The sequence below is a fragment of the Dromiciops gliroides genome, chromosome 2 (assembly GCF_019393635.1).
Source record: "Dromiciops gliroides isolate mDroGli1 chromosome 2, mDroGli1.pri, whole genome shotgun sequence".
In the NCBI taxonomy this organism is placed as follows: domain Eukaryota; kingdom Metazoa; phylum Chordata; class Mammalia; order Microbiotheria; family Microbiotheriidae; genus Dromiciops; species Dromiciops gliroides.
This window is the reverse complement of record NC_057862.1, coordinates 688,776,579-688,802,024: the sequence shown is the minus strand read 5'-3', so window position 1 is coordinate 688,802,024 and position 25,446 is coordinate 688,776,579. Positions and strand designations below refer to the sequence as shown.

The 25,446-nt window shown below is 36.2% G+C and overlaps 1 pseudogene; it reads right to left on the bottom strand.

Annotated features, from left to right (window-relative positions):
* Positions 1–377: 377 nt before the first annotated feature.
* LOC122739646 overlaps positions 378–25,446 on the bottom strand; it is a 66,966-nt pseudogene continuing 41,897 nt past the window's right edge.

Here is a 25,446-nt window from a genome sequence, read left to right as displayed (position 1 = left end):
AGTGTTGATGGTCTGTATTGATGGAGGGATTTATTAATAGGAGGTTTCCTATACCAATGAAATTCCAGGTCTAGAAGTGCCCTCTCCACCCTGAACAACAATAAATGAGAGATTGAAATAATGATTTATTTCTAGCTTTACATGATTATCTAGTACTTGTCTTAATCTTTATCAGGGAAGGGAGGAATAACTTCTATTGATAACATTAGAGCTCATTGGAAAAATGTCCATAAGTTTTAACACCAGAACTCTTATTTCATAATCATGAGAGATTATATATTTTCCAGTTTAACCAGTCAGTTCAGTCTTCATATGTAAGTCAGTTCTCACCACAAGAGAGTAAATGAGACATATGTATGTAATATGGATGACCAAATTTAGTGAGCTCCTGTTTTCTTTACAGGTGTGGGGATGGAGGAGAAGCTGACATCAATCACTGTCTTCGGTATTGGAAGGAGATTATGAGGTAAACACTGAATACTTCTGTTAAAAACATAAGCACCTGCCCTAAAAAAAAAAATCATTCAGAAAGCAATTTCACCTTTGAAGGTATAATTTACAAGACACTATGGGAATACTTGCAATTCTTGGGCTAATGACAGTGTATGGCAGTCATTTTAAAGGTATTTGGCTGTGACTGAAAGAGATGGTTGTTCTTTTAAGAATTTATTGAGTCTTTAAAATGATACCTTTTTTCAAGGCTTTAGATGAGAGGAGGAGAAAATCAGTTTCCATTCAGCTAGAAGGGTGACACCATAGAAAATATTAGCCTGATAAAAGTGTTTCCAAAAATCCAACAACAAAGATCTCAGTTGATGAAATCATAGGCTTATAGAAAGTGAGAATTATGACAAAGACCTTAGAACAAAGAACAGAGAACATCAGAGCTGGCAGTATTATATTAAGCATAATGGGAGGCATAGTGTGTATGTGTGAGGGGGGGTGGTATTTTAGACAATAAAAAGTCAGATCTAGAAGAAGTAGAATCCAGAATTTTTGGGATAGGATGGAAATTGGCACATAGAACAGGGAATGTCAGTGGTAGAAGACATGGTAAAACAAATAATGTTGGAAATAGGAGAGATCTAAGAAGATAGAACATCAAGACTTGGAAGGACCTTAATACATAGACAATAGAGTATCAGAAGCAGAAGAAGCACTGTGTAATATTTCAGCAAAATCCCTTTCTTTACACCAGTGTTGTGTTGTGGAAATCATCCTAGGCTTGGAATCAGGAACACCTTGTGTTAAAACTGTACTTCTGGGGCAGCTAGGTGGTACAGTGGATAGAGCAACAGTCCTGGAGTCAGGAGTACCTGAGTTCAAATCTGGCCTCAGACACTTAAAACTTACTAGCTGTGCGACCCTGGGCAAGTAACTTAATCCCAATTGCCTCACTGAAAAACAAAAAACAAAAAACAAAATACTGGACTTCTTAGACTTAATATCTTTGTGTCCTTGGGCAAATTACTTAATGTGTCTTGTCTATTAAATGGAAATGATGTCTGTGGTACCTCTCCCTCTTGATATTTCCATGTAAATATAGATCACACAAAATAATAAACCATATTTACACATAAAGAACAATAATATAAGTTAGGTTTTGCAAGTGCTTTCTGTGGAAATTTTATATACATATATATATATATACACACACATACACACTTGTATAGATATACATAAATTCATAAAGTTTATACCCACATGAATATATAAATATGTGTGCATATAACTATACATATATGCATATGTATATAACCACTCTCCATATATATCTATATATTCCAATGATTATATGTATGTGTATATACATGTTTGCATATATACATGTGTGCATGCATATATATATATATGAATATAGAATTTTAAGAATATATGTTAATGTACAATATTCATATCATTTCACTGGTGTGAGTATCTACAGTACTGGGAAAATTTTCTACCATTTGACAACATATAATTGATGTCTAAGACAGTCTTGTGAGACTATTCAGGGTCCTGAGAAGTTCCATGACTTCTCCAGTGTCATAGAGCTAGTACAAGTAAGGAGAAAGTGTAGTAGAATCCCAACGGTCCTGCCTCCAAAGTTTTTCTTTTGTTCACTGTTCAATGCCACCTCTTCTGGGATAAATTGTACCTACTATTAAAAATGAAGTTTAGGCTCAGAGAGACATTGTCTCATGTCAGTTTTTGCAGTCTAGTAGATATGAATAATTCCACTTCTAAAGAGTATGTTACCTTGAAGAACAGGGGGAAACCCATGAAAACTTCAACTCTGTCTTTAAGTGAAGAAGTTCAAGGAAATTTGACTTCTCGTCCCCTTAAGTTGAATTCAGTTCTCCCCCTTTTTTGTAATACAACATGTCACTTTCACGGACATTTCCATGGATTTCACTTTTTCAACTCTTGGTTTTGAAGTCAGATAGGTAAAGACAAAGTTTATCCATTTCTTGGCAAAAATGCTCCTTATTATATTAGGAGAAGAATGTGGGCCAAAAGACTCACTGTCCGTTATGATGACTCATTTTTCAACTGGACTAAATAGCAGAAATATAAAGTCTCAAGTCAAGGCATCTGAGTCTTTGTGAGTGATTCCCAGGCTGTAAGCTGCATGTGCCACGATGCCAATGTCAGAGCCGTGGGAGAATTCAGTATGAGGTGTGGCTTGGATTTAATATACTTAAAGTAATGGAAAGATGAACTTTACTATCATTTAGCTGAATTTAATAATAAAGGATTCATAATTAGCATTGTAAGAGTGGGGCTTCGTCCAAAGTCATGGGTATGGAGGGCAAGAAACACACTTCCTGCCCTCCGAACACTAATGTAAGAGGGAGTAGTTGTGCTTCATTCACAGGTAATACAGAAAAACAAAACAAAATTGTTAAAAGCATAGAACTATGAGGTAGGGGGAACAGTCAAGGAAGGACAGCAGGAAAATCCTGTGTTTACACCCTCAATGAGGGGAACGCCCTGCCATCAGTGTTGTTAAAGGCCTCATCCCCCAAAAGGGCCCCTTCCCCCCACCAATGGATTTGGGGACATTTGACATGTGGGACTCCCTGTAGAAGAGGAAGTGTGATCTAGTCAAATACTCTGCAGCTTCATGTTCAGCATCTTGAAATGGTGAGCTCTTGTTCTTTCAGGTGCACAAGCATCCAAGGGCTTGTCTGAGTTTGGTTGGCATTCCCACATTAAATGAACAAACTAGACTGTCCCTTTCACACTCCCATTAATTATAAGTCAATTTAGCCTATCCCAGAAAACTAGTGATTGGAAGGATTGGATCTATACAATCACAAAAGCAAACACTTTCAGGTTAATTTAATTTTATTGATCAGCAAATTAGAGTTTGGCAAACAGTCCCTTCATTTTTTTCCTGATTGACCTGATCGATTCTTTTTGAGTGAGTCAAATCAAATCAATCATTTTAAATCCATATTGTTGGCTTGTTCTCACACAGAATCACCATTCAAACAACTGGATATCACAATAAATAAAAATAGGATAACAGGATCTCAAATGAGGGAAGGATTGGAATAAATACTTAGTTTTACATATATTTTAAAAATATTTTTCCTTCCAACAAATGAAATGGTAATCCAGCCCCTGCTCCATGACTTCTAGTGAAGAAAAGCCACTGCCTTGTCAGGCACATTTGGTTTATTCATTATTAAATTTTATTTTTAATTTATCAAATAAATAAGCATTTCCATAAAATTGTACAATAAAAAGATAATTACACACAAAACGGCAAATTTACTGTGTACAAATTGGTAGTCCTTTCCAATATTATCATGTAAATTTCTTTTTTTTTTCTTCCTTACCCATACCCCCATACTAGATATGGCTACCATTAGACACCAATATGTATATGTATATAAAATTATTCTATACATCCTCCTCTTTATCAGACTTTTTTTTCCAAATGCTGATAGCATCTTTCTTCATATATTCTTTATAGTTAATTTGGGTATCTATAAAAGTCAAAATAACTTATTTGCTCCAATTCACACTTAAAACAATATTTCTCCTACTGTATACAATGTTCCCGTGGTCTGTTCATTTCATTCTTCATTATTTCATGCACGTCCTTGCATGTTTTCCTAAAATCATTGAGCTAATTATTTATTATAGCACAGTAGTATTCCATCACAATGACATATCATAACTTGTTCAGCCATTTCCTGAACTAATTGGCATCCCTACAATTTCTAGTTCTTTGCCACCACAAAGACAGCTGCTTTAAACATTTTAGAACTTATAGATCCTTTTCCCTTTTCCCTAATTATTTTCTGTGTCAAAGGGTATAGATAGTTTAATAACTCTGGACATAATTTCAAATTGCTCACCAAATTGGAAATTTATGTCAGGCACATTCTTCTACTTTTGAACAACTATAATTATTAGACAATTGTTTTTACATCAATCTTAGATATTTTTCTTTGCAACTTCTGCTCACTGCTTGTACTTCTCTTTGGTGCCAAATAAAAAGTTCAATCCTGATTCAGAGCACAACCATTTGAGTTCCTGTTACAATAATCCTCCCACACCTCTTTGAGGCTTCTCCTTTATAAGCAAAACATCCACAGTTCCATTAACTGACTTTCACATGGTATGGACTTGAGACCCTTTAAATTTGTCACTTTCTTCAGAATGCCCTCCAATTTTTAAGTCATTTTTATCTGAATGGTTGGATGAATACATGCACAAACATTTATTAAATACTTACTATGAACTAGGCAATTTTCTAGGGCCCAGAGATAAAAATAAAAAAGCAAGTTACTCTCCTCAAGAAATTTGCATTCTATTATTTAGGTGGATATAGCATATAGAGGAAAGGTGACCAGTGAAGGGAGTTTTCATTGTTGGATTGTGAGTAAAGACAAGGGACTTCAGGTGACCATATAATTTCCAATAGCAATGATAGTGTTAATTTGATTATTATTTCCAGATCCAGAATGTGAGGTGGAATGTGGAGAGAAGGAATAGTATGTGCATGATGGCTGGACCACCTTGTTTTCCTGATGAAAATTTGGATGCAGGAGTGTCCTGGAGTCCCCTTGTATCAGTTCAGGAAGATGTATGTTAATGTTTCAATTTGAGCATTCACATCTGGAAAATAGATGAATATTCCAAATCAAGCCTTAATTTGTTATTTTTCTGTCTAGAATTAAAGTGGAGAAAATATAAAGGCTACATTTTAAAATTAAAAGTGTGTTGTAGGTACATTTTTCAGAGACCTAATTGTTAAAGATTTGTTAACATGTCACTGGCTAGATGATGTGAGACTTAAATTTGGATACTAGAGCATTAAACTCCCCTTTTAAACTTTCCCTTATTTATCTCCCAGATTAGTAAGTGGAAGAAGCCTCTGGTCTCTAGTTAGAGCTTTTATTGTTTGGAAATTACAAGGTGATGTTGATTAGAGAGACAGGAAAGTAGAAAATACAAACAAGTAGTCTTAAATCTAAGCTTAGTCTATATTCCATATAAAACTCACCAAAAACCCAGATAGGGCTCACCAAAAACCCAAGGCCACCTCTGAAGCTGAGAGCCACATCTAGCACGTGCTGTTATGGCTAACAGGGCCGAGTCCCACTTCAGTCAGTGTCTGTTTGTGCAGCGCAACCAACAGACTAGGAGAGCGGATCAAAGACCTCACTTCCGTTCTCTCCTTGCCTTTTAAGCTCGCACCTCGGAAGTGGACTGCCTAACAGATGGACCTGGTAGTTCATCACGGTCTCCTCCCTGAAAGGGTGGTCCTTCAAAAAACTGGCGTCTTTTCGTTATTGCTAACCGACTGTTAAAAACTTACATTTTTTTTTTTTACCACAATGGGATGAATGAGTCAATCAATCAGCACTTATTAAGTGAATAACTTGTGCCTGATACTGTGCTAAGTGAAGGATGTGGTGTGTGTTCCGGAATGAACCAGCTAAGTTCAGTGAGTTAGATGAATTTTCATCTACTCATTACCAATCAGAATATTTCAGTCTCTATATGGAATGGCAGATTTAAATTGGTTTAACTCCTTTGGGTAAGAGGAACTGATATTTGGGATTGTTCCCTTCTGGCCACCAACATAATGGACTTTCATTTTAGATGAAATTTTGGTCTCTGGAGGTTAAGGAATTGAGGGTTGCTATTCTTGGTGGAGAAATATTATAAAAAACATTTATGTAGAACATTATTTGCAAAATATGTTACTTATATCATGTCACTTTAGCCTTACAACACTCTTATGAAATAGGCATTACTGGCACTATTATTAACCCCATTTTGCAAATATGAAAATTGAGTCAACTAATGGCAGAAAAGATTAGAACCCAGGTCTTCCTAGGTCCACAGTCAACACTCAATTAACTATACTATGATGCAGTAATAATTACAAATTGATTTATACATGACAATCCAATGAGATAGGCAGTAGAATTTATTGATGAGAAAAATGAAATTCACCTAGGAGAAGTTATTTACCTACAGTCACAAATGACAATTCTGGGATCCAAACTCAGGTCTTTAGGCTCCAAGATCAGTGTTTTTGTACCATTCTGGATACCACAAAGATATTTATAGAGCAATAAAATATGTTTTAATTTTCAGAGCAATTCCCAGAGATAGGAAGAATAACTTATTTTTTCCCATTTCATGGATAGGGAAATGAAGACATTGCAATTGAGGGTTAGGCAAAAAAGATTAAATAACTTGGAAGAGCACCTAAAGATCTCATGTCCCCTGGTTCTACAACCAGGATAAAACATGTATCACATTAGAGCTGATTCCCTGAAACATTAGCCCCAAGTATCAATTATGTTCATGATATTTCCAGGAAAAAAAACTTCTGAAACTGCAGGATGGATTTAACCAACATACCCATGACAGACTCTGATGAGAGAGGTAATTTCTCTGCAAATAATTGCCCTCACAGGAAACTTTTCAACACTTAGAGCTATTCATGAATGCAGTTGATTGCCTGGTGAATTATAGGGTTCTCTATCACAAGTGAAGGTGTGTTGGAGATATTATGGGCAAAGTCTGGAATCAACTAGGAAATCTGAGTTAATTACTTCTACATTCCCTTATGACTAAGACTATGATTCAAAAATAGGACATGAATTTAGATAGTTAGAAGAGTGCTTGGAGTCAGGTATACCTGAGATCTAATATGTTCTCAGGTATTTACTATCTGTTTGACCGTGCATAAGTCACTTAACCTCTGTCTGCCTCAGTTTCCTCAGACATAAAATGTGGATAAGAATAGCATTAAACTTGTAGGATTGTTGTGAGAATCAATTGAGGTAATATTTGTAAAGGACTTAGCACACTGGTACAGAGATTTTTGTTTCCCTTCATATTTGAAGAGGACCAAAATAACATCACTATTTAGGGGTAAAGGAACAGGGTGTTTGACTTTGACTCATCAGACCAATACAATCTAGAAAGCTCTACCACAGGTTGGGTCCATGTAGTCCAAATGAACATTTGGAATTGACATGTCTCTAAATTTGCACATCTCATGTTTCTTTTGAACTACTGCACTTCTGTTTCACCCAGACAATACCTTCTTTGATGTGGACATGCCATACTGAATGGTTCGTTGCCAGTGTTTATAGTATTTCACAATTCATCCCAGAGTTCTTTAGAGGCCTCAATTGTATTCTGACCTCCATGTGAGTGCTTGCCTTGTATGAATCTCTGTAAAATTGTATTTTAGACAAAAGTGCACTAGACAAAAACCATGTGGCTTGCTCATTAAAGCTATGCTCTCTTTGTTAGAGATTGAATACTTGGCATATCAGATCTGGATAGGAATTCAGGGTATGTTACCTTATCTTGCTGATCTTCATAATTTGCCTAAGACAATTCAAATGGAAGTGTTTCAGTTTCCTTGCATGGCACTGGTATATTGTCCAGGTTTCACAGGCATGCAATGAGGTAAGCAAATGGCTCTCTAGATCTTCAGTTGTGTAGACAGTCTACATCCCAAATATTGAACTAGCTCTGATAATGTCCATCAACCTCATCATCTCTGTGTATATCCCTGTAAAATATTCTGCCAAGGTAACTGAAATTGTCCACAGCATTCAAAATTTCTCCATTTGCTGTAATGAATGGTTCCATGTATGGATGTGCAGAGTTGGATGGTGGGGTACCTCTGATTTTTTTGTGTCAAAATTGTGACCAGATGCTGAGAATTGATACATATTCTGTTACATCTCAGATTCAGAGGCTATATTGAGTACATAATCATCTACAAACAAAAGTCATGCACCAATTTTCCCCTCACTTTAGTGTTGGCTTGTTGCTTTTGAAAGTTAAATTATTTACCAACAGTGTAGTAGGTGACAATGATGTCAACCTAATTTCACATGTCCAAGAATATCACTGAAAACATCATCCAAAAAATCATGGTAGCAAGCACACAACTATTCTTCACTCCATTCATGATGGGAAAGAACAAGAACATTTTGCATTATGCAGAACCCATGCAAATATGCAATCATGAAACTGATGTAGAATACTGATGAACTTCTCTGAGCAACCAATTTTCCATGGTCTACAAGCCTTCATGATTTCAATGTGTACTCAGATACTGTCAGTTCTTTCTTTGTAGATGGATTGCATTTTTCCTAATTTCTTCACAGTTGTCTTGGATCATTGTATTCCTGAACATAACTAAGTCATTCATAGGAGATCATCTTACAATCTTGCTGTTGCATCTTGTGATCCAAGATGGTAGAGGAAAGACATTGAATGAACAGAGCTCCTGAAACAATTACCCCCAAAACAGCCATAAAACCAACCCTGCTGCAGCAAAACCCACAAAAAGATGGGCTGAGATTGTTTTCCAGCCAAAGACATCTTAGAGGGGCCTAGCTGGTCTTCAAGTAGAGTCCAACCCCACAATCATACCTACACAGTTCTCAGGCAGGCTGCATTGTATAAACCTACCCCTTCACCTCCAAATCAGCTTCAGCACCAGCATCTTCTGGAACTAGGCTTATGGTCAGGAGAGAGGGCTGAATGGCTGGCCAGGGAGGTGGAAATACAGGGGTGTCAGTGAGACCTAAGGACGCAATTGGCTAGTCCACTCCAGCAGGGAACCAGGAAGAAATATTGAGCAGCAGGAGGCCCAGGTGGGAGAGGGGTGCAGGCTAATTGGAGTTAAAAACCACAGCACAAAAAGTTTTGATGGCTGGCTAATTAGCAAGTTGACTTGAGGTTATCTTAGGACCAGAGAATTGGCCAGGCAAGAGAAAACCCTGTCCTCCCTCAAACCAAAATACCTGGGACCATATGAAACTTGGGACATTGTAGCTTGGAAGCAGGGCCCCATTGTAACAGGGAGTTAAAAGTCAAGCAAACACAGCAAGATGAGCAAGCAAAGAAAGTTGAGAACTATAGAAGGTTTCTTTAGCAACAAAGAAGATCAAGATGCACCCTCAGAAAAGCATATCAACCTCAGGGCCCCTACATCCAAAGTTAAAAGAAATATATGAATTGGTCTCTGGCCATGGAAGTGCTCAAAAGGGACTTTGAAAGAGAAAGAAATAGAAGGAAGATTTAGAAAGGTGGAAGAAAGAATAAAAAGAGAAATTAGAGTGATGAAGGACAGTCATGAGAAAAAAAGTCAATAGCTTGAAAAGCCAAATGGAAAATGAGATAAAAAAGCTCTTAGAAGAAAATAATTGCCTAAGAATTAGAATTGAACAAATGGAAGCCAGTGACTTTATGAGAAACCAAGACACAGTAAAGGAAATCCAAATTAATAAAAAAAAATAGAGGGCAAAATGAAATATCTCCTTGGAAAAACAGCTGACCTGAAAAATAGATCCAGGAGAGATAATTTGAAAATCCTTAGACTACCTGAAAACCATGACCCAAATAAGAGTTTAGACATAATCTTCAAAGTGATTTTCAGGGAAAATTGCCCTGATATTCTAGAAGCAGAAGGTAAAATAGAAATTGAAAGAATCCACTGATTTCCTCCTGAAAGAAATCCCCAAAGGAAAACCTCCAGGAATATTATAGCCAAATTACAGAGCTCCCAGGTCAAGGAGAAAATATTGCAAGCAACTAGAAAAAAGGAATTAAAATACTGTGGAGCTCCAATAAGGATAAAGCAAGATCTAGCAGCTTCTACATTAAAGGACTGAAGGGCATGGGATAAGATATTCCAGAAGGCAAAAGAATTGGAAATACATCCAAGAATAACGTACCCGCCAAAACTTAGTATAATCCTTCAGGGGGGAAATTGGACTTCAGTGAAAAAGAGGACTATTATGTATTTGTGATGAAAAGACCTGAAGTGAAGAGAAAATTTGATCTTTAAATACAAGACCTTAGAGAAGCATAAAAAGGTAAACAGGAAAACATAAATCATGAGGGATATTGATTAAACTGTTCACATTCCTACATGGGAAGATAATAATTCTAACTCATAAGAACTTTCTCAGTATTAGGGTAGCTGAAAGAAAGACATTTATATAGAGGACACAGGTCTGAACTGAATATGAAGAGATTATATCTGTAAAACATTTATTTTTTTGTTTGTTTACCCTTGTTCTATGTGTGGGAAGCACAATAGGGTGGCTTATGTCTGGGGCTGGATGTGGGCTTGGGGACTTCTGGGTCCAGGGCTGGTGTTTTGTCCACTGCACCTCCTAGCTGCCCCCAGGATCATGTTCTTATCACTAATCAATGTGGCTATCTTAGCACTTAGTAGTTGAGATGCTCTTAAGGAAGTGCTATATAAATGCTTATTCCCTTTGCCTCATGAACACAATCCTCCATTTATGCCAAGGGATATATTTCAGTTCATGTAACATTAGGATTCAAATCTTTGAGCTAGAAAAATGCAAAGTTCTAATAATATCTATAGAATTTAGCAATTGAAGGTTTGTAAAGCACATTAAATATTTTTTCTCATATGATCCTCATATCAACCCTTGGATATAGATACTATTATTATCTTCATTATCCATAATAGGAAACTGAGTTGAATAGAGGTTAAGTGAATTATCCAGAGTCTCATAGCTAGTAACCTGAAGCAGGATTGACATTTCTCTTTAGGAGTCCAGTTCAAACACTCCCTCCAATGACCTATCTAGCCGCCTTGTAGTTATGAGTTTGATTGGATACAATTATTAGAAAGAAAAAAAAAAGATTTCATTTCACTAGGTATAATGGAATTCCTTTAAAAGAAGAAGGAACTTACTGAGAAATGGAAATAATTTAAAGATAAAATATATCAACAGCATTCAAAAATAAAACAATGGAGATCCCAAAATAGTTATTACTTAGGAAATCCAATCCATCTCAATACAAACCTGTGTAATCCAAACAGAAATTATTAAGACCCTGCTATATCTCAATTCCTGTGTTAAAGGTTTGGATATAGAAACAAAAGGAAAACCCATCCCTATGATTTTGGAGCTAATATATTATCAGGGAGAGGGGAAAATAATATATAAGGGAATATGCTTATACATTTTGATGGAGAAAGCACCAACAATTAAATGTAGAGGGAAAACTTTTATAGAAGGTGACAATTTACTTATACCTTGAATTAAACCAGGGATTCTAAGAGACTAAAAAGAGACAAATTTATCCTTTTTCCTAAAACATCTGCTACACATTGCCCTGGTATGCCCTTAGTGGTGGAGAAAAGGCAGTTCAGTATGAGGAACTTACCACTGTCCATTCTGCTGAATATGACTCAGCTATATCTACTTAGTCAATATTGATCCTAGTCATCATGTGATTTGTCATCAGGCACTTTAATTGAAGCATTCCAGAAATGAGATCCAGAAATTCTACCCATACTTTTATTCCAGACTGGCTGTGGTCCCAATTTAATAAATCAAGTAAACCAAAGATCAGGAGCAAAAAAACTATTGAATAAAGGCTCTTGCCACCAAAGAGCTTGAGGTCAAGAAGAAGGCATTGCAACAACCAAGGAATAGGATATAAATATGAATTTTGGGTAACAGTCATAAGGAAATGGGAGATATAAAGATATAAACATTAATTTGATTTTCTGTAGGGTTTTAAAGTTTATAAAGCATTTTACTCCTGTCAATCTAAGAAGCAGGAAACACAACAATAGAAGGGAAAAGTAGTGTTGTGTATTGGAAAGTGGACTGGGCTTGGATTTCTTAAGAAAGAACTGAGTCTGAATCATGGGTCATAAATTTAACTTGTATCACTTTGAGCATGCATTCTTCCCTTTCTAGGCCTCAGATTTCCCAAGTATAAAAAAAAAGAGGTTGGGGTACAGGGATTGTAAAGTCAATTCCTGTTCTAAATATTAACAAAAACATTTTGTGAGTCAAGGAATTCTATTATCTTTCCTTGCCAGGGCTATAACTGGTTTCAGGGTCAAGTATCCAGGCTTGAAATAGCTGGTAGGAACAAGTAGGCATCCATGGCTGGAGAAAGGGGATTAGGTTATAGATAGTTATAGAGCTTCTGACATTTTTATACACAATGGGACTCACTTGGCTCCTTTCATATGATTCATATGGTTACTGGAATTATTTTGATGTACTTTTAAAAATTAGTTAGACTTTATTTTTTCTACCACCCTACCTCCATTTAAAAAAGGGTTAAAATAAGCAAAATAAATAAAATGCCCTTCACTCTTCCACAAAATCAAATAATTATAGAAGTGGGGAGTGGGAAGGGCCTTCAGTAGTCAACTATTACAATTCATATAAAAAGGAATCTCCACTACAACACATTCTAAAAACTCCCATTCAGCCTCTACCTGAAGAGGTTGGTGACTATGCATAGCCCTTCCTTGCTTAGACCTGGTCTTCATAGTACCCTAGATCTAGAGCTCAAAAGGCCTTAAAGCCAACCCCATCACTTTATAAATTAGTAAACTAAGGTTTAGGGAATGGAAAGTACTTCATATGGCCATAGAGCAAAAATTGTAATGAACGTTAGAGGCTATAAAGTGGACCCCTCATTTCAGAGATAAGTAAGTTAAGGTCTAGAGAAGTTACATAGTTACATCTTACCCATCGTCACTGATCTAGGAAGTATTTGAAGTAGGGGCTGAACCCTGGAATTCCTGACTCAAAGTTCATTACTCCATCCATTATGCCACAGAAACTTTCCAAAATGATGAAAACAATTAATTATTATGGGGATGATCATGATCATGATAGCTGAATTTTGTGTTGCATCTTTTGGCTTGCAAAGTGATTCATGGATATTCACACATTTGAAACTCATAAACAAACTTGGGAGTTAGGCACTGAAGATACCATTGCCCACATTTTACAGATGAGGAAAGTGAGACTCAGAATTTAAATGACATGCTTTTGACTTTGAATCTACTGAATATGAGGCAACATTTGAAATGAGATTTCTACTCATTCCCAATTCATTATTCGAGGAAGATAGACAATGAATTAGGATGATTTGGATAGCATTGTGTTCAGTTTATTATATATTTTCAATTTGGGTAACCCCAAGTTTAACCTAGACCAGAAGGTTTAACGTTTTTCTTATTTAAGATGCAATAGGTATTTTTTCACCATAAAACACACACACACAGTTAAATTACTTTAATATTCACAGTGCTAAAATAGATAGTACTGGAATAAAATAGTATGAAACCTAACTCCCTTTCTGTAGCCAGGAAATGAAGGAAGCTCCCTGCAGCCAGTTGGAGGTCAGGGAAACTATTTCTAGAGACCTGCTGTACCCCCAGGTCAATGCTTTTACAATTCAAAGGACCAGTTTAGTAGAGCACCAGGTGGGGCTGAACCAAGGGGTATGATAGAGCACAGGCTAAAGCCACAAGAGCTGCAATAGCCACAGGAGTCCACCCAAGCTCCTATCAGAACTTTGAAAAAAGCAAGCCATATATAATAGAGCTTCACACTTTCACACATAATCTTTTCTGCTTTGCTTTGTATATGGAAATGTTCTTTTATTTGATAGGTGATATTCATTAAATTCAGTATAAAAATAAACTTTTCAAATAGCATAAAAGAATGAGATGAGATGAATAATACCCCTGCTCTTACTCTATCTAAATCAGGTGACGTCATGGCCTCCTTTGCTTCCTACATCTATGCTGCTCTTTCATTAGCCTGGCTCCCTGGGGGCTTTTTCAGCCCTAGGGAATAAGAACCAGCAAAGTCTAGGTTTCATGTACTGACCAAGAGCAACAGAAGGCAGTATTCTAAGCTATTCTGTTCTATTACAGAGACATTTATGGGGCAAGTTATGTTTAGGATCCTGGAAATTTGACATTGGATAGAATTACTTACCAATTAAGATAATCTAACAACAGTAATGTTGACAACATGGCAACTGAGAACAGGGAGATTTAGTACATTTCCCATAAGAGATCCATCATTATGACCCATACACTAGGACTATCCTCTTGTATGCTGAGTCATTATACTTTTTAAATGTTATTGTTGATTTCTTATTTCATCCCTTAATTTAAAGGATATAAAGTAGGCAAATTTCTTTCAGCTAGAGGAAACAAATTAAGCCTTTGGATTTAACTTTAAAAATTATTATTTCAATGTTGGTTTAAAAGTAAGAAGACATAATCTCTCATCCTGGACTCTTCATTCATTGACTTTGAAGTCATTTTTTAGCATCCCAGTTGGCATTGAGAAGGTACTTCCAGATGCACTGGAATACCCTAGAGGTAACAAGATTAAAGGAAAAAAAAAGAAACATAAAACAAAACAAACCACTTGCCTTCAGGAGGTACTTTATGTTCCTATCTTCAGCAGCACCTGTGCCACACTGGGAATGCATACCCATTGATACACTCCTGTATGAGATTCTTTTCTTTCCCACTGTTCATCATACTCTATCCTAAGCCTGCTATATGTTTCATGCACATTTTCAAGCAGGGCAGCTTTTCAAATGGATGCACCTCATTATCTGCAATAAGGGTGACCCAGCTTGGCCTCCAGGGATAGTGTTCCAATCCTTTGGAGGCATGTGAACTTTTATAGGCATACTTATCCTGAACATGGACTTAGTGGAGTCTGAAAACCTGCAACTATTCTGCTCTTGGCTTTTGTTCAAAATAGTCATTTTTTTACAGAAAAGGACATCATATTAGTAATCATTATTTGCACTACTAGCTTTCTTCTGTCCCCCAAAGAGTTTTTCTCTTTATGAAGAGAAAATTGTTTCATTACATGGATGGGCTGGATCAGTAGTGATGCAGGGAGAGAGCAGGTGGTATTGTTCCAATTTTTAAGGCGGAAAAAGAGAAATGTTCAATGACACCAAATAATGATAAAATGGCAATGATGATGATGGGATCAATGGATAAATCCAACAACATATATTTATTAAGCATATACTATGTGTCAGGCACTGAGAGAAGGAAACAATAACAAAAGGTAAATGCCTCCTACCTACAACAATCATAGGTTCTGTGTGTGTGGGGAGATATCTACAAATATAACATATACATAATAAAATAATAATGATGAAAAGAACTTTAATGTTCATAAAACCCTTTCTATACAGAGTCTCTTAAGCTCCATGACAACCTTGAAATATACGCAATACAGGTACTACTACTACTACCACCACCACTACCACTACTATTTTGGATTTGAGAAGACTGTGCCTCAGAGACATGTAGTGACTTGCCCAAGGTTACAGTAAACATTTGAGACAGAATTCCAATGGAGTCCTTTCTGATTAGGAAAGCTGTACTCTATCACCTATGCAAAAGAGTCATATTTTTAGTGTTTTAAGATTTAAAAATGGCTTCACTTAATTAACCTTGCAGGGTTCATGGAAAGGAAACTTATTCCTATTTTTACTTAATAAGAGCTAACATTTATATAATGCATTAAGGTTTGTGAAGTTATAAGCATTATATTATTTTATCCTCAGAACAACCATGGGAACTATGTCGTATTATTATACCCATGCTATATATGATGAAACAGAAGTAAGCAAAAGTTAAGTGATATATAACTACAAAGGTTTTGAGGCTGCTTTGAACTCAGGTCTTCCTGACTCCAGATGGAGTACCCTATCCACTGTGCCAACTAGTTGCCTCTATTTTTCTTTTTTTTCGCCTCTACTTTTCAATAGAAGAAGTTGAGGCTAGGAGATTTCCATTAGGCAGCTCCTTCATTTGTTCATCCATATAGTATGATCTCATAGCCTTTCACAATCATTATCATTCCTTTCTCCCAACTTATCAATGACCTTCAAAAATGTTGTGCCCTGAACTAAATACAATATTCCAAATGGAGTCTGCCTAGTTTAATCTTATTGAAAAAATACATATTAAAACAAACTGATGATTTAAAGAACAGTTTTAACTGAACTTATTTTTAATCAATCTAATAGCACCCACATATTTTGGGGGATGCAGATTCCTGGACCAATGATTGCATTGGTATTGGGAATGCCCAGTGAAGAAATGCCTTTCCCAAGTCCCAGTATTCTGGCACTTATAGTTTTAGAGAGTAGTGTAAAATATTGAGACATGATTGACTTACCCAGCATCACACAGCCAAGCTATGTCATAAGTGATAATGATAAGCATTTGAAAAATATAATATCTATGTATATTACATATAAGTTTGTAGGAAGTATGTTTAATAATGCATTATAGAGATTCAGTTAATAATATGGACTCTTTGCTATAAATCTACTCATTTCTTGCTTACATTCATATGCATCAGCAACTGCTTCATTCATTGGAAACTTTCAGTCTATGGGAAAGTGTAATGGCCTGAGTGCAAGAACTCCTGGGTCCCAGACCTGGCTCTGTTCATAATAATTTATTGCATGACATGGTAGTTTTATAGGGTAATGTATATTTTTGATCTCCTCTGAAACTCAATTTCCCCATCTAGAAGTGAAGTTGTTGAATTGAGGAATTTTTATGACCCCTCCTCACTCTATCCCTTTGTGTTCTCAAAGTGATATGACACATACTCCATCATTTGTGCTACATGGTAACTGTAATAACAAATGCCACCTCCCAATATTGATATGTTTCTCTATATGTATTGCTCCCTTATACCACCAGTAGAAGATTTACAGAACTGCTCAACAGGGGACCTGCATTTTAGCACTTTAGTTGTTATGATTCCTGAGAATCCTTATCATTTATGTTGGAAATAGCCATCAAGACAACAATTTGTGGAAAAAATAGCATTTCTCTATATACCATTTGGATGGGTGATGCAAAAACTCATTCACAGAGAAGTTTAATTGTTGAATTTAATAGTTCCTAAGTTCATTAAGAATCAATGCTGTTGAGGGCAGCTAAGTGGAATGGTGGATAAAGCACTGGACTTGAATTCAGGAAGACTTGAGTTCACATCTGGCCTCATACAACTGATACCAGCTGTGTGATCCTAGGCAAGTCACTTAACCCTCATTGCCCTGAAAAAAATGAAAAACAAAACAAAACAAAACAATGGTGTTAAGATAATTTCAAAAGACTCATGTTGGAAAATGTTATCAATATTGAAAGAATTGAGGTAGTCTTAATACAGATGAAAACATATTATTTTCATTTTATTTTTCATATTTCTCCTTTTGGTTTGTTTCTTTTCTCACAAGAAGACTAATTTGGAAATGTTCCACATCATTTCACATGTATAACCTGTATAAAATTGCTTACTATTGTAGGGAGGGAGGAAAGGAAAGAAGAAGGAAGAAAACATAGTTAATCAACATTTTTACAAAATGAATGCTAAAAATTGCCTTCACATAGTAATTGGAAAAATAAATACTCTTAAGAATTAATAGTGAACCCCCCCCCAAAAAAAAGAATTAATAGTGGGGAGTCAGAGCCAAGATGGCAGGGAGAAGCCAACAAGTTGCCTACGCTCTCCTTCTGTTCCCTCAAAAATAACATTAAATCAAGCTTCTAGACAAATTCTGAAACTACTGAACCTACAAGAAGGAGGAGAGACACAATCTTCCAACCTGAGATAATTTAGAAGACTTCAGGAAAGATTGGTCTCACTCCGGCAAAATGGAGGCACAGTGTACCATAGACCAGTACAATGCAGAGGGGGTTAGGGCAAGTCAGCAAGAAACTCTAGACCACAGCCAATCAATTGAGGACCATTGATCCTGGCTTAGATGTGGTGTATCAGGCCAGTGGTGAGATCCACAAGAACTAGCTGAGAGGACAGGCTGCCAGCAAGAGGGCCACAAACAGGACAGGAGTGACTAGGCCTGGCCATCTCAGCATGTCAGGAGCAAGCACAGGGAGCAATCTCAGAGTGGTGAGAAATCCACAAGCCATAGAGGCCTCAGTGTAGAAAGCCAGTGACACAGCCCCTATACCTCAGCACAAGAAGCTTGAAACAGGGATTCTGGTGACCCAGAGCAGACCTCAACTTTTAAAAAAAATAAGAAACAAACAAAAAAAAAAAGAACTCTTACCATTGAGAGTTTCTGTGTCAAGAGGGAAGAGCTAAACACAAATTCAGATGAGGATGATACTATCAAATTGCCTACATGTGAAGCCTCAAGGGGGGAAATTAATAGGTCTCAAGGCCAAAAAGCCTTCTTGGAAGAGCTCAAAAAGGATTTTCAAAATCAATTGAGAGGGGTAGAAGAAAAAATGGAGAGAGAAATGAAAGCAACACAAGAAAATTGTGAAAAAAACAATCTGCAGCTTGGAAAAGGAAGCACAAAGACTGATTGAAGAAAATAATTCCTTAAAAAATTGATTTGGCCAAATGGAAAAGGAGGTGAATAACCTCACTGAAGAAAACAATGCCTTAAAAATTTGAATTGGACAGTAGGAAGTGAATGACTCCATGAGGCACCAGGAATCAGTAAAACAGAATCAAAAGAATGAAAAAAATAGAAGGAAATGTGAAATACCTCATTGGAAAGGCAACTGACCTGGAAAACAGATCCAGGAGAGACAATTTGAGAATTATTGGACTGCCTGAAAACTGTGATCAAAAAAAGTATCTAGATAACATATTCCAGGAAATTATTAAGGAGAACTGCCCTGATATTATAGAAACAGAGGATAAAATAATTGAAAGAATCCACCAATCACCTCCTAAAAGAGACCCCAAAAGGAAAACTCCAAGGAATGTTGTAGTCAAATTCCAGAATTATCAGGTGAAGGAGAAAATAATCCAAGCAGCCAGAAAGAAGCAATTTAAATATCATGGAACCACAGTCAGAATTGCTTAGGACCTGGCAGCCTCAACATTAAAGGATCACAAGGCTTGGAATATGATATTCCAGAAGGCAAAGGAGCTTGGATTCCCCAGCAAAACTGATCATTGTGCTCTTTCAGGGGAAAAGGTGGACATTCAATAAAATTGGGGACTTTCTAGGTTTCCTGTCGAAAAGACCAGAACTAAATAGGAAATTCAATCTTAACATTCAAGACTGAAGAGAAGTTTAAAAAGGTAAACAGGGGGAAAATGTTATTCAATAAGATTAAAACATTTACAAGCCTACATGGGAAGATAATACTACAAATAATAATAACTCTTGAGAACTGTGTATATTGTATGTGTGTATATATATAGTTAAGGGCTAAAATTCTAGCTAAACTGTCTAAACTATTTAATGAGTGGTCGCCAATAAATTATAAGCTTTAGCAAGAGTTAGACTTTTAAGCATTTATTAAGGAGAATAAGAATTTGGTAAAGAGAGAGAAAGGCCTACATTCATCTATCTATTAAAGGGAGAGCACATTTCTAGCCCCGCTCTCCACCAGCATCTTCAGGAAAGAGACTGAGACCGAGTGCCTGTCTCTTCCTTCCTCCTCCCACTAGCCCGCGTCACTTCCTGATGCCAAAGAAGAGACTCCTGGTCTTGCCCTCAAAGACCTTCACTTCATGGGCAGAACTCTTCTACAGTAAGTCTCCAGCAGGTGGCGTCATTCCAATCATTACAAAATATATAGGCATATAGAAGGATTACGCACAAAGGGTATAAATATAAACTGTGTCTAGGATGTGAGGATATAAAAAATTAAGGGGTTAAAAAGGAGTTTATGGGGAGAAGAGGAAAGGGGAAGTGAAATGGGGTAAATTACATCATATGAAGAAGTGCAAAAATCCTTTTACAATAGAGGGAAAGAAGGGTGGAGTGAATATTGTTTCAACCTTACTCTCACTAGATTTGATTCAAAAAGGGAATAACATATATGTTCATTTGGATAAATAAACTTAGCTTATTCTTTAGGGAAATAAAGGGGTAAGGGGAAAGGGGGGGCTGAAAGAAGGGAGGGCAGAAGCAAGGAAGAAAAGGGCAAAGAAAAAGGAGGGGGACTGATTAAAGGGAGAGTATATTGGGGGAGGCAGGGGTAAGAAGCAAAACATTGGTGAGGAGAAATAGGATAAAATAAGGGGGGGAAAGTACAAAGGGAGTGAATTGAATGGAGGGGAATAGATAGAAATAATAACTGTGAATGTGAATGGGATGAACTCTGCCATAGACATATTAGCAAGGAGATTACAGCAAGTGATCACCAAGATAATACACTATGACCAGGTGGGATTTATACCAGGAATGCTGGGCTGGGTCAACATTAGGAAAACTATTAACATAATCAACCACATCAATAAGAAAACTAACCAAAATCATATGATTATCTCAATAGATGCAGAGAAAGCTTCTGACAAAATATAGCATCCATTCATAAGAAAAACACCAGAGAGCTTAGGAATAGGTGGAGCTTTTCTTAAAATAATAAGCAGTTTCTACCTAAAACCATCAGCAAACATCATATGTAATGGACATAAGTTAGACGCATTCCCAATAAGATCCGGGGTGAAACAAGGATGTCCATTTTCACCTCTATTATTTAATATTGTTCTAGAAATGTTAGCTTTAGCAATCAGAAAAGAAAAAGGAATTAAAGGAATTAAAATAGCAAGGAGGAAACAAAACTATCACCCTTTGCAGATGATATGATGGTATACTTAAAGAATCCTAGAGAATCAACTCAATAATCACTGGAAACAATTAACAACTTTAGCAAAGTAGCAGGATATAAAACAAATCTGCAGAAATCATCAGCTATTCTATACATGACCGACAAAGTCCAATATCAAGACATAGAAAGAAAAATTCCATTTAAAGAGTCTTCCTGCCAAGATAAACCCAGGAACTCTATGAACACAATTACAAAACACTTTTCACAGAAATCAAATCACACATAAATAACTGGAAATATATCAATTACTCATGGATAGGCCAAGCTAATATAATAAAAAATGACAATTCTACCTAAATTAATTTACCTATTCAGTGCTATACCAATCAGGCTACCTAAAAATTATTTTATAGAGCTAGAAAATATAATAACAAAATTGATCTGAAAAAAAGAAAAGGTCAAGAATATCAAGGGAACTGATGAAAAAAATGCCCATGAATGTCACCTAGCTCTACCAAATTTGAAGCTCTAGTATAAAGTGGCAGTCATCAAAACTATTTGATACTGGCTAAGAAATAGAGTGGAGGATCAATGGTTAGGCACAGGAGACACAGTAGTAGATGACATTAGTAATGCACTGTTTGATAAACCTGAAGACTCCAGCTTCTGGGATAGGAACTCAGTATTTGACAAAAACTGTTGGGAAAACTGGAAGACAGTTAGGCAGAAATTAGGCATAGACCAACATCTTACACCTTATACTAAAATAAGTTCAAAATGGGTACATGCTTTAGACATAAAAGGTGACACCATAGGTAAATTAGGAGAGGAAGGAATAGTTCACCTTTCCAATCTTGGGAAAGGAGAACAGTTTTTGACCAAACAAGAGATAGAGAACATTATGAAATGCAAAGTGAATGATTTTGACTACATTAAAGTAAAACTTTTTTTTTTTCACAAACAGAAGCAATGCATCCAAAATTAGAAGGGAGACAGAAAGCTGGGAAACAATTTTTATAGCCAGTGTTTCTGACAAAGGCCTCATTTCTAAGATATATAGGGAACTAAATCAAATTTGTAAGAATCCATGTCATTTCTCAATTGAAAAATGTTCACAGGATATGAACAGGCAGTTTTCTGAAGAAGAAATCAAATTTACATATTGCCTTATTAAAAAAAATGCTCTAAATCACTATTGATTAGAGAGATGCAACTTAAAACAACTCTGCGTTACCACCTGACACCTATCAGATTGGCTAATATGATAAAAAAGGAAAATAATAAATGTTGGAGAAGCTGTGGAAAAATTGGAACACGAATGCATTGTTCGTGGAGCTGTGAACTGATCCAAACATTCTGGAGAACAATTTGGAACTATGCCCAAAGGGCTATAAAGCTGTTAATACCCTTTGATCCAGTAATACCATTATTAGGTCTTTTTCCCAGGGAGATCATGGAAAAGAGAAAAGGACCAACATGTACAAAACATATTTATAATTGCTCTTTTTATGGTAGCAAGTAATTAGAAATTGAAGGGTTGCCTATCATTTGGGGAATGGATGAACAAGTTGTGGTATATGAATGTAATGGAATGCTATTGCGCTGTAAGAAATGATGAGCGTGTGGATTTCAGAGAAACCTGGAAGGACTTGCATGAACTGATGGTGAGTGAGATGAGCAGAACCAGGAGAACATTGTACACAGTATCAACAACGTTGTGTGTTGATCAACTGTGATTGATTCTTCTCAGCAATATTATGGTCCCAGATAGTTCCAAAGGACTCATGATGGAAAATGTTCTTCAAATCCAGAAAAAAAAGAATTGTGGAATCTAGATGCAGATGAAACCATACTATTTCTATTGTTTTTTGTTGTTTCTGTTTTCCTTTTTAGAGGTTTTTACTTTTTGCTCTGATTCTTCTCTCATAACATGACTAATGAAGAAATAATTTTAATGTGATTGTACATACATAACCTATATCAGATTACTTGCTGTCTTGGGGAGGGGGGATGAAGGGGGGAGGGGGGATGAAGGGGGGGAGGGAGAAAAGTTTGAAACTACAAATCTTATAAAAACAAATGTTGAAAACTATCTCTACATGTAACGGGAAAATAATAAAATATTTGTATATTAAAGGAGAATGTTGTCCAAAAGCACTATGAAAACTAATGTCATTTCAAAGTTCTATTTTTCAGTACTAGTAAAATTAGGATTCTGCTGTTAATCTCTGCCCTGATCAGATTATCTGTGTACTACTGTGTTACGCTCTAGATATCAAATATTAAGAAGAAAAATAACAGCCATAGAGGGAGCAACCAAGAAAATTAATGGTCTTGAAATCACATTATTCCTCATGGGGGGAATTTTGTATGTTTGACATGGAGATGAAAAGACTTAAAGAGGACAGGTAGGTTTGGAATTCTATCATATAGAAAGAGAAGCAGCTTGTTCTATTGATAGAGAACTAGGCTCAGAGTGAGGCTGAGCTGGATTTCAATCCCTACTGCCATGCACTAACTGGTTCACGCTGGACAAATTGCTAAAACTTTCAGGCAACTCTCTGAAAGTTTGTCTACAGGCATTTATTAAGCTTGGACTATTTTCTAGGTATCATGTAAAACACTGGATATACAAAGGAAGGCCAAAACAGTTCCTATATTCATGAACATTATAATTTGATAGGGGAGACAATAAATAAAATCTACACATGATAATTAGTAATAACCACGGAACGGAAGGCATTAGAATTAAGGAGGCTTGGCAATATCTTATATGTTATATAGAAAGTTCTAGTATTAAGAATTGATAAAGGGAGCTTCTCCCTCTTCTCCCTACAGCAATGGGATCAGCTCAACACCCAGTGGGAAAAAGGAAAAATAAAGGATGAGAGAGAGAGGAGAGAGAGAGACACACACACACACACACACACACACACACAGAGAGAGAGAGAGAGAGAGAGAGAGAGAGAGAGAGAGAGAGAGAGAGAGAGAGTATGTGTATATGGGTGTGGGTGTGTTGGGGGTGGGTGGGTGCAGAAAGAAAACATAGATTTGATTTAAGGGAAATGATTTACTTAAGAGCATGAATATAGTAGAAAGAGCACTGGATTTGGCATTCAGGGACCTGGGTTGAATGCTTGACTCTATCTTTCACTATCCATTTGATATTCTTTATGTGATTTCATGTGTCTTCCTTGTAAAATGGGATGGTCTAATAAAAAAAAAACACCCCTATATTACCTTCAGGCTTTAAATCTATAGGTCTTATGAGATTTTCAAACAATTAGAAAGTAAAATGGGCCATTTGAAGAGAGTGGGGATCCCTTTTTAAAAAAATAGTTTAGCAAAGACCTTGCACAAGTTCAGCAAAGAGCCTATTTATTTAGGTATCATTGTGGCTACATGGCCTATCATGTCTTGTTCAACCTTGTGATTCTATATTACCATGATTATCACCCATGCTTTAAGACACATCTCAAGTATCATCTCCTCCATGAATACTTCTATTTTCCCCTTCAGTAATTCCATTTACTACCAACTTCACCCCCTTAGATATCAAGTAACAATTTGTTTTGTACCTTGGTAATGCAATTATCCAGTGTTACTCTGCCATATACTCATTCACATGTGCATTTTATCTTCTAAGTAGATAGATGTGAAGGTCCATGAAAACAGGCACCATTAATAGTTGTATATTGCTATCAGTGAAGAATATAGTGTTCTGCATGTTAATGTATATTTGTTAACTAAATTTAGAAAGTATATGGAGCTTAACTTCTTCAATGGAGTATCCTTTGGATAAGCTGATTTATAATCAGTGGTTAACAGGTTGAAATGCCTTTTATAGAAATGATGAATTCCAATAAAATGAAACCTCAGCAATGTACCATACTATAATATTAAACCTCAGCTGGAAAGTGGGATGAGATAACTTTTTATGAGAGAGAATAATCAGGTTTGGCAGATTAGTGAAATGAGAATTATAAAAATTCTCTGACATTTCCAATTGGATTTTTACATATCCATGCTTGTTAAAACACAATGACTATACTTCCTTAATTACTATTTCTAAATGAGTGACCACTTTTTTTTTACCTCAGGTAATTCCGATACTGTCCAGCTGCTCTCTGCCTACTCTAGAAATTCATAAGTTTTCCAAATACAAAAAAATAATACTTGGAGGTTGAAGTTATTGAAATTCCCATATGTAAGCAAATAAAACATCAATTGTAATTTCAATATTTCTGGGAATACATCTTGACCAAATAACTCAGATAATCTAATGTCCACAGCAGGGAAGAATGATTAGTAAATTAATGGCTGAAAATCCTGCTCATTATTCTATCATTATGGCTATTAATTTTTGAGATGTTCTGCCTTTATTAAAGACAATAATCATCATGAATAAATTTCAATGAATTTGAATTTCAAACATATTTTCCAGAAAACTCCCAGGTTCTGCCATCTTTTAAAATAAGACTTTCACCATGTCATTAACTCATTTTCATTGTTATTATAACCACCCTAAATCTTATAAAATATATGGGCTA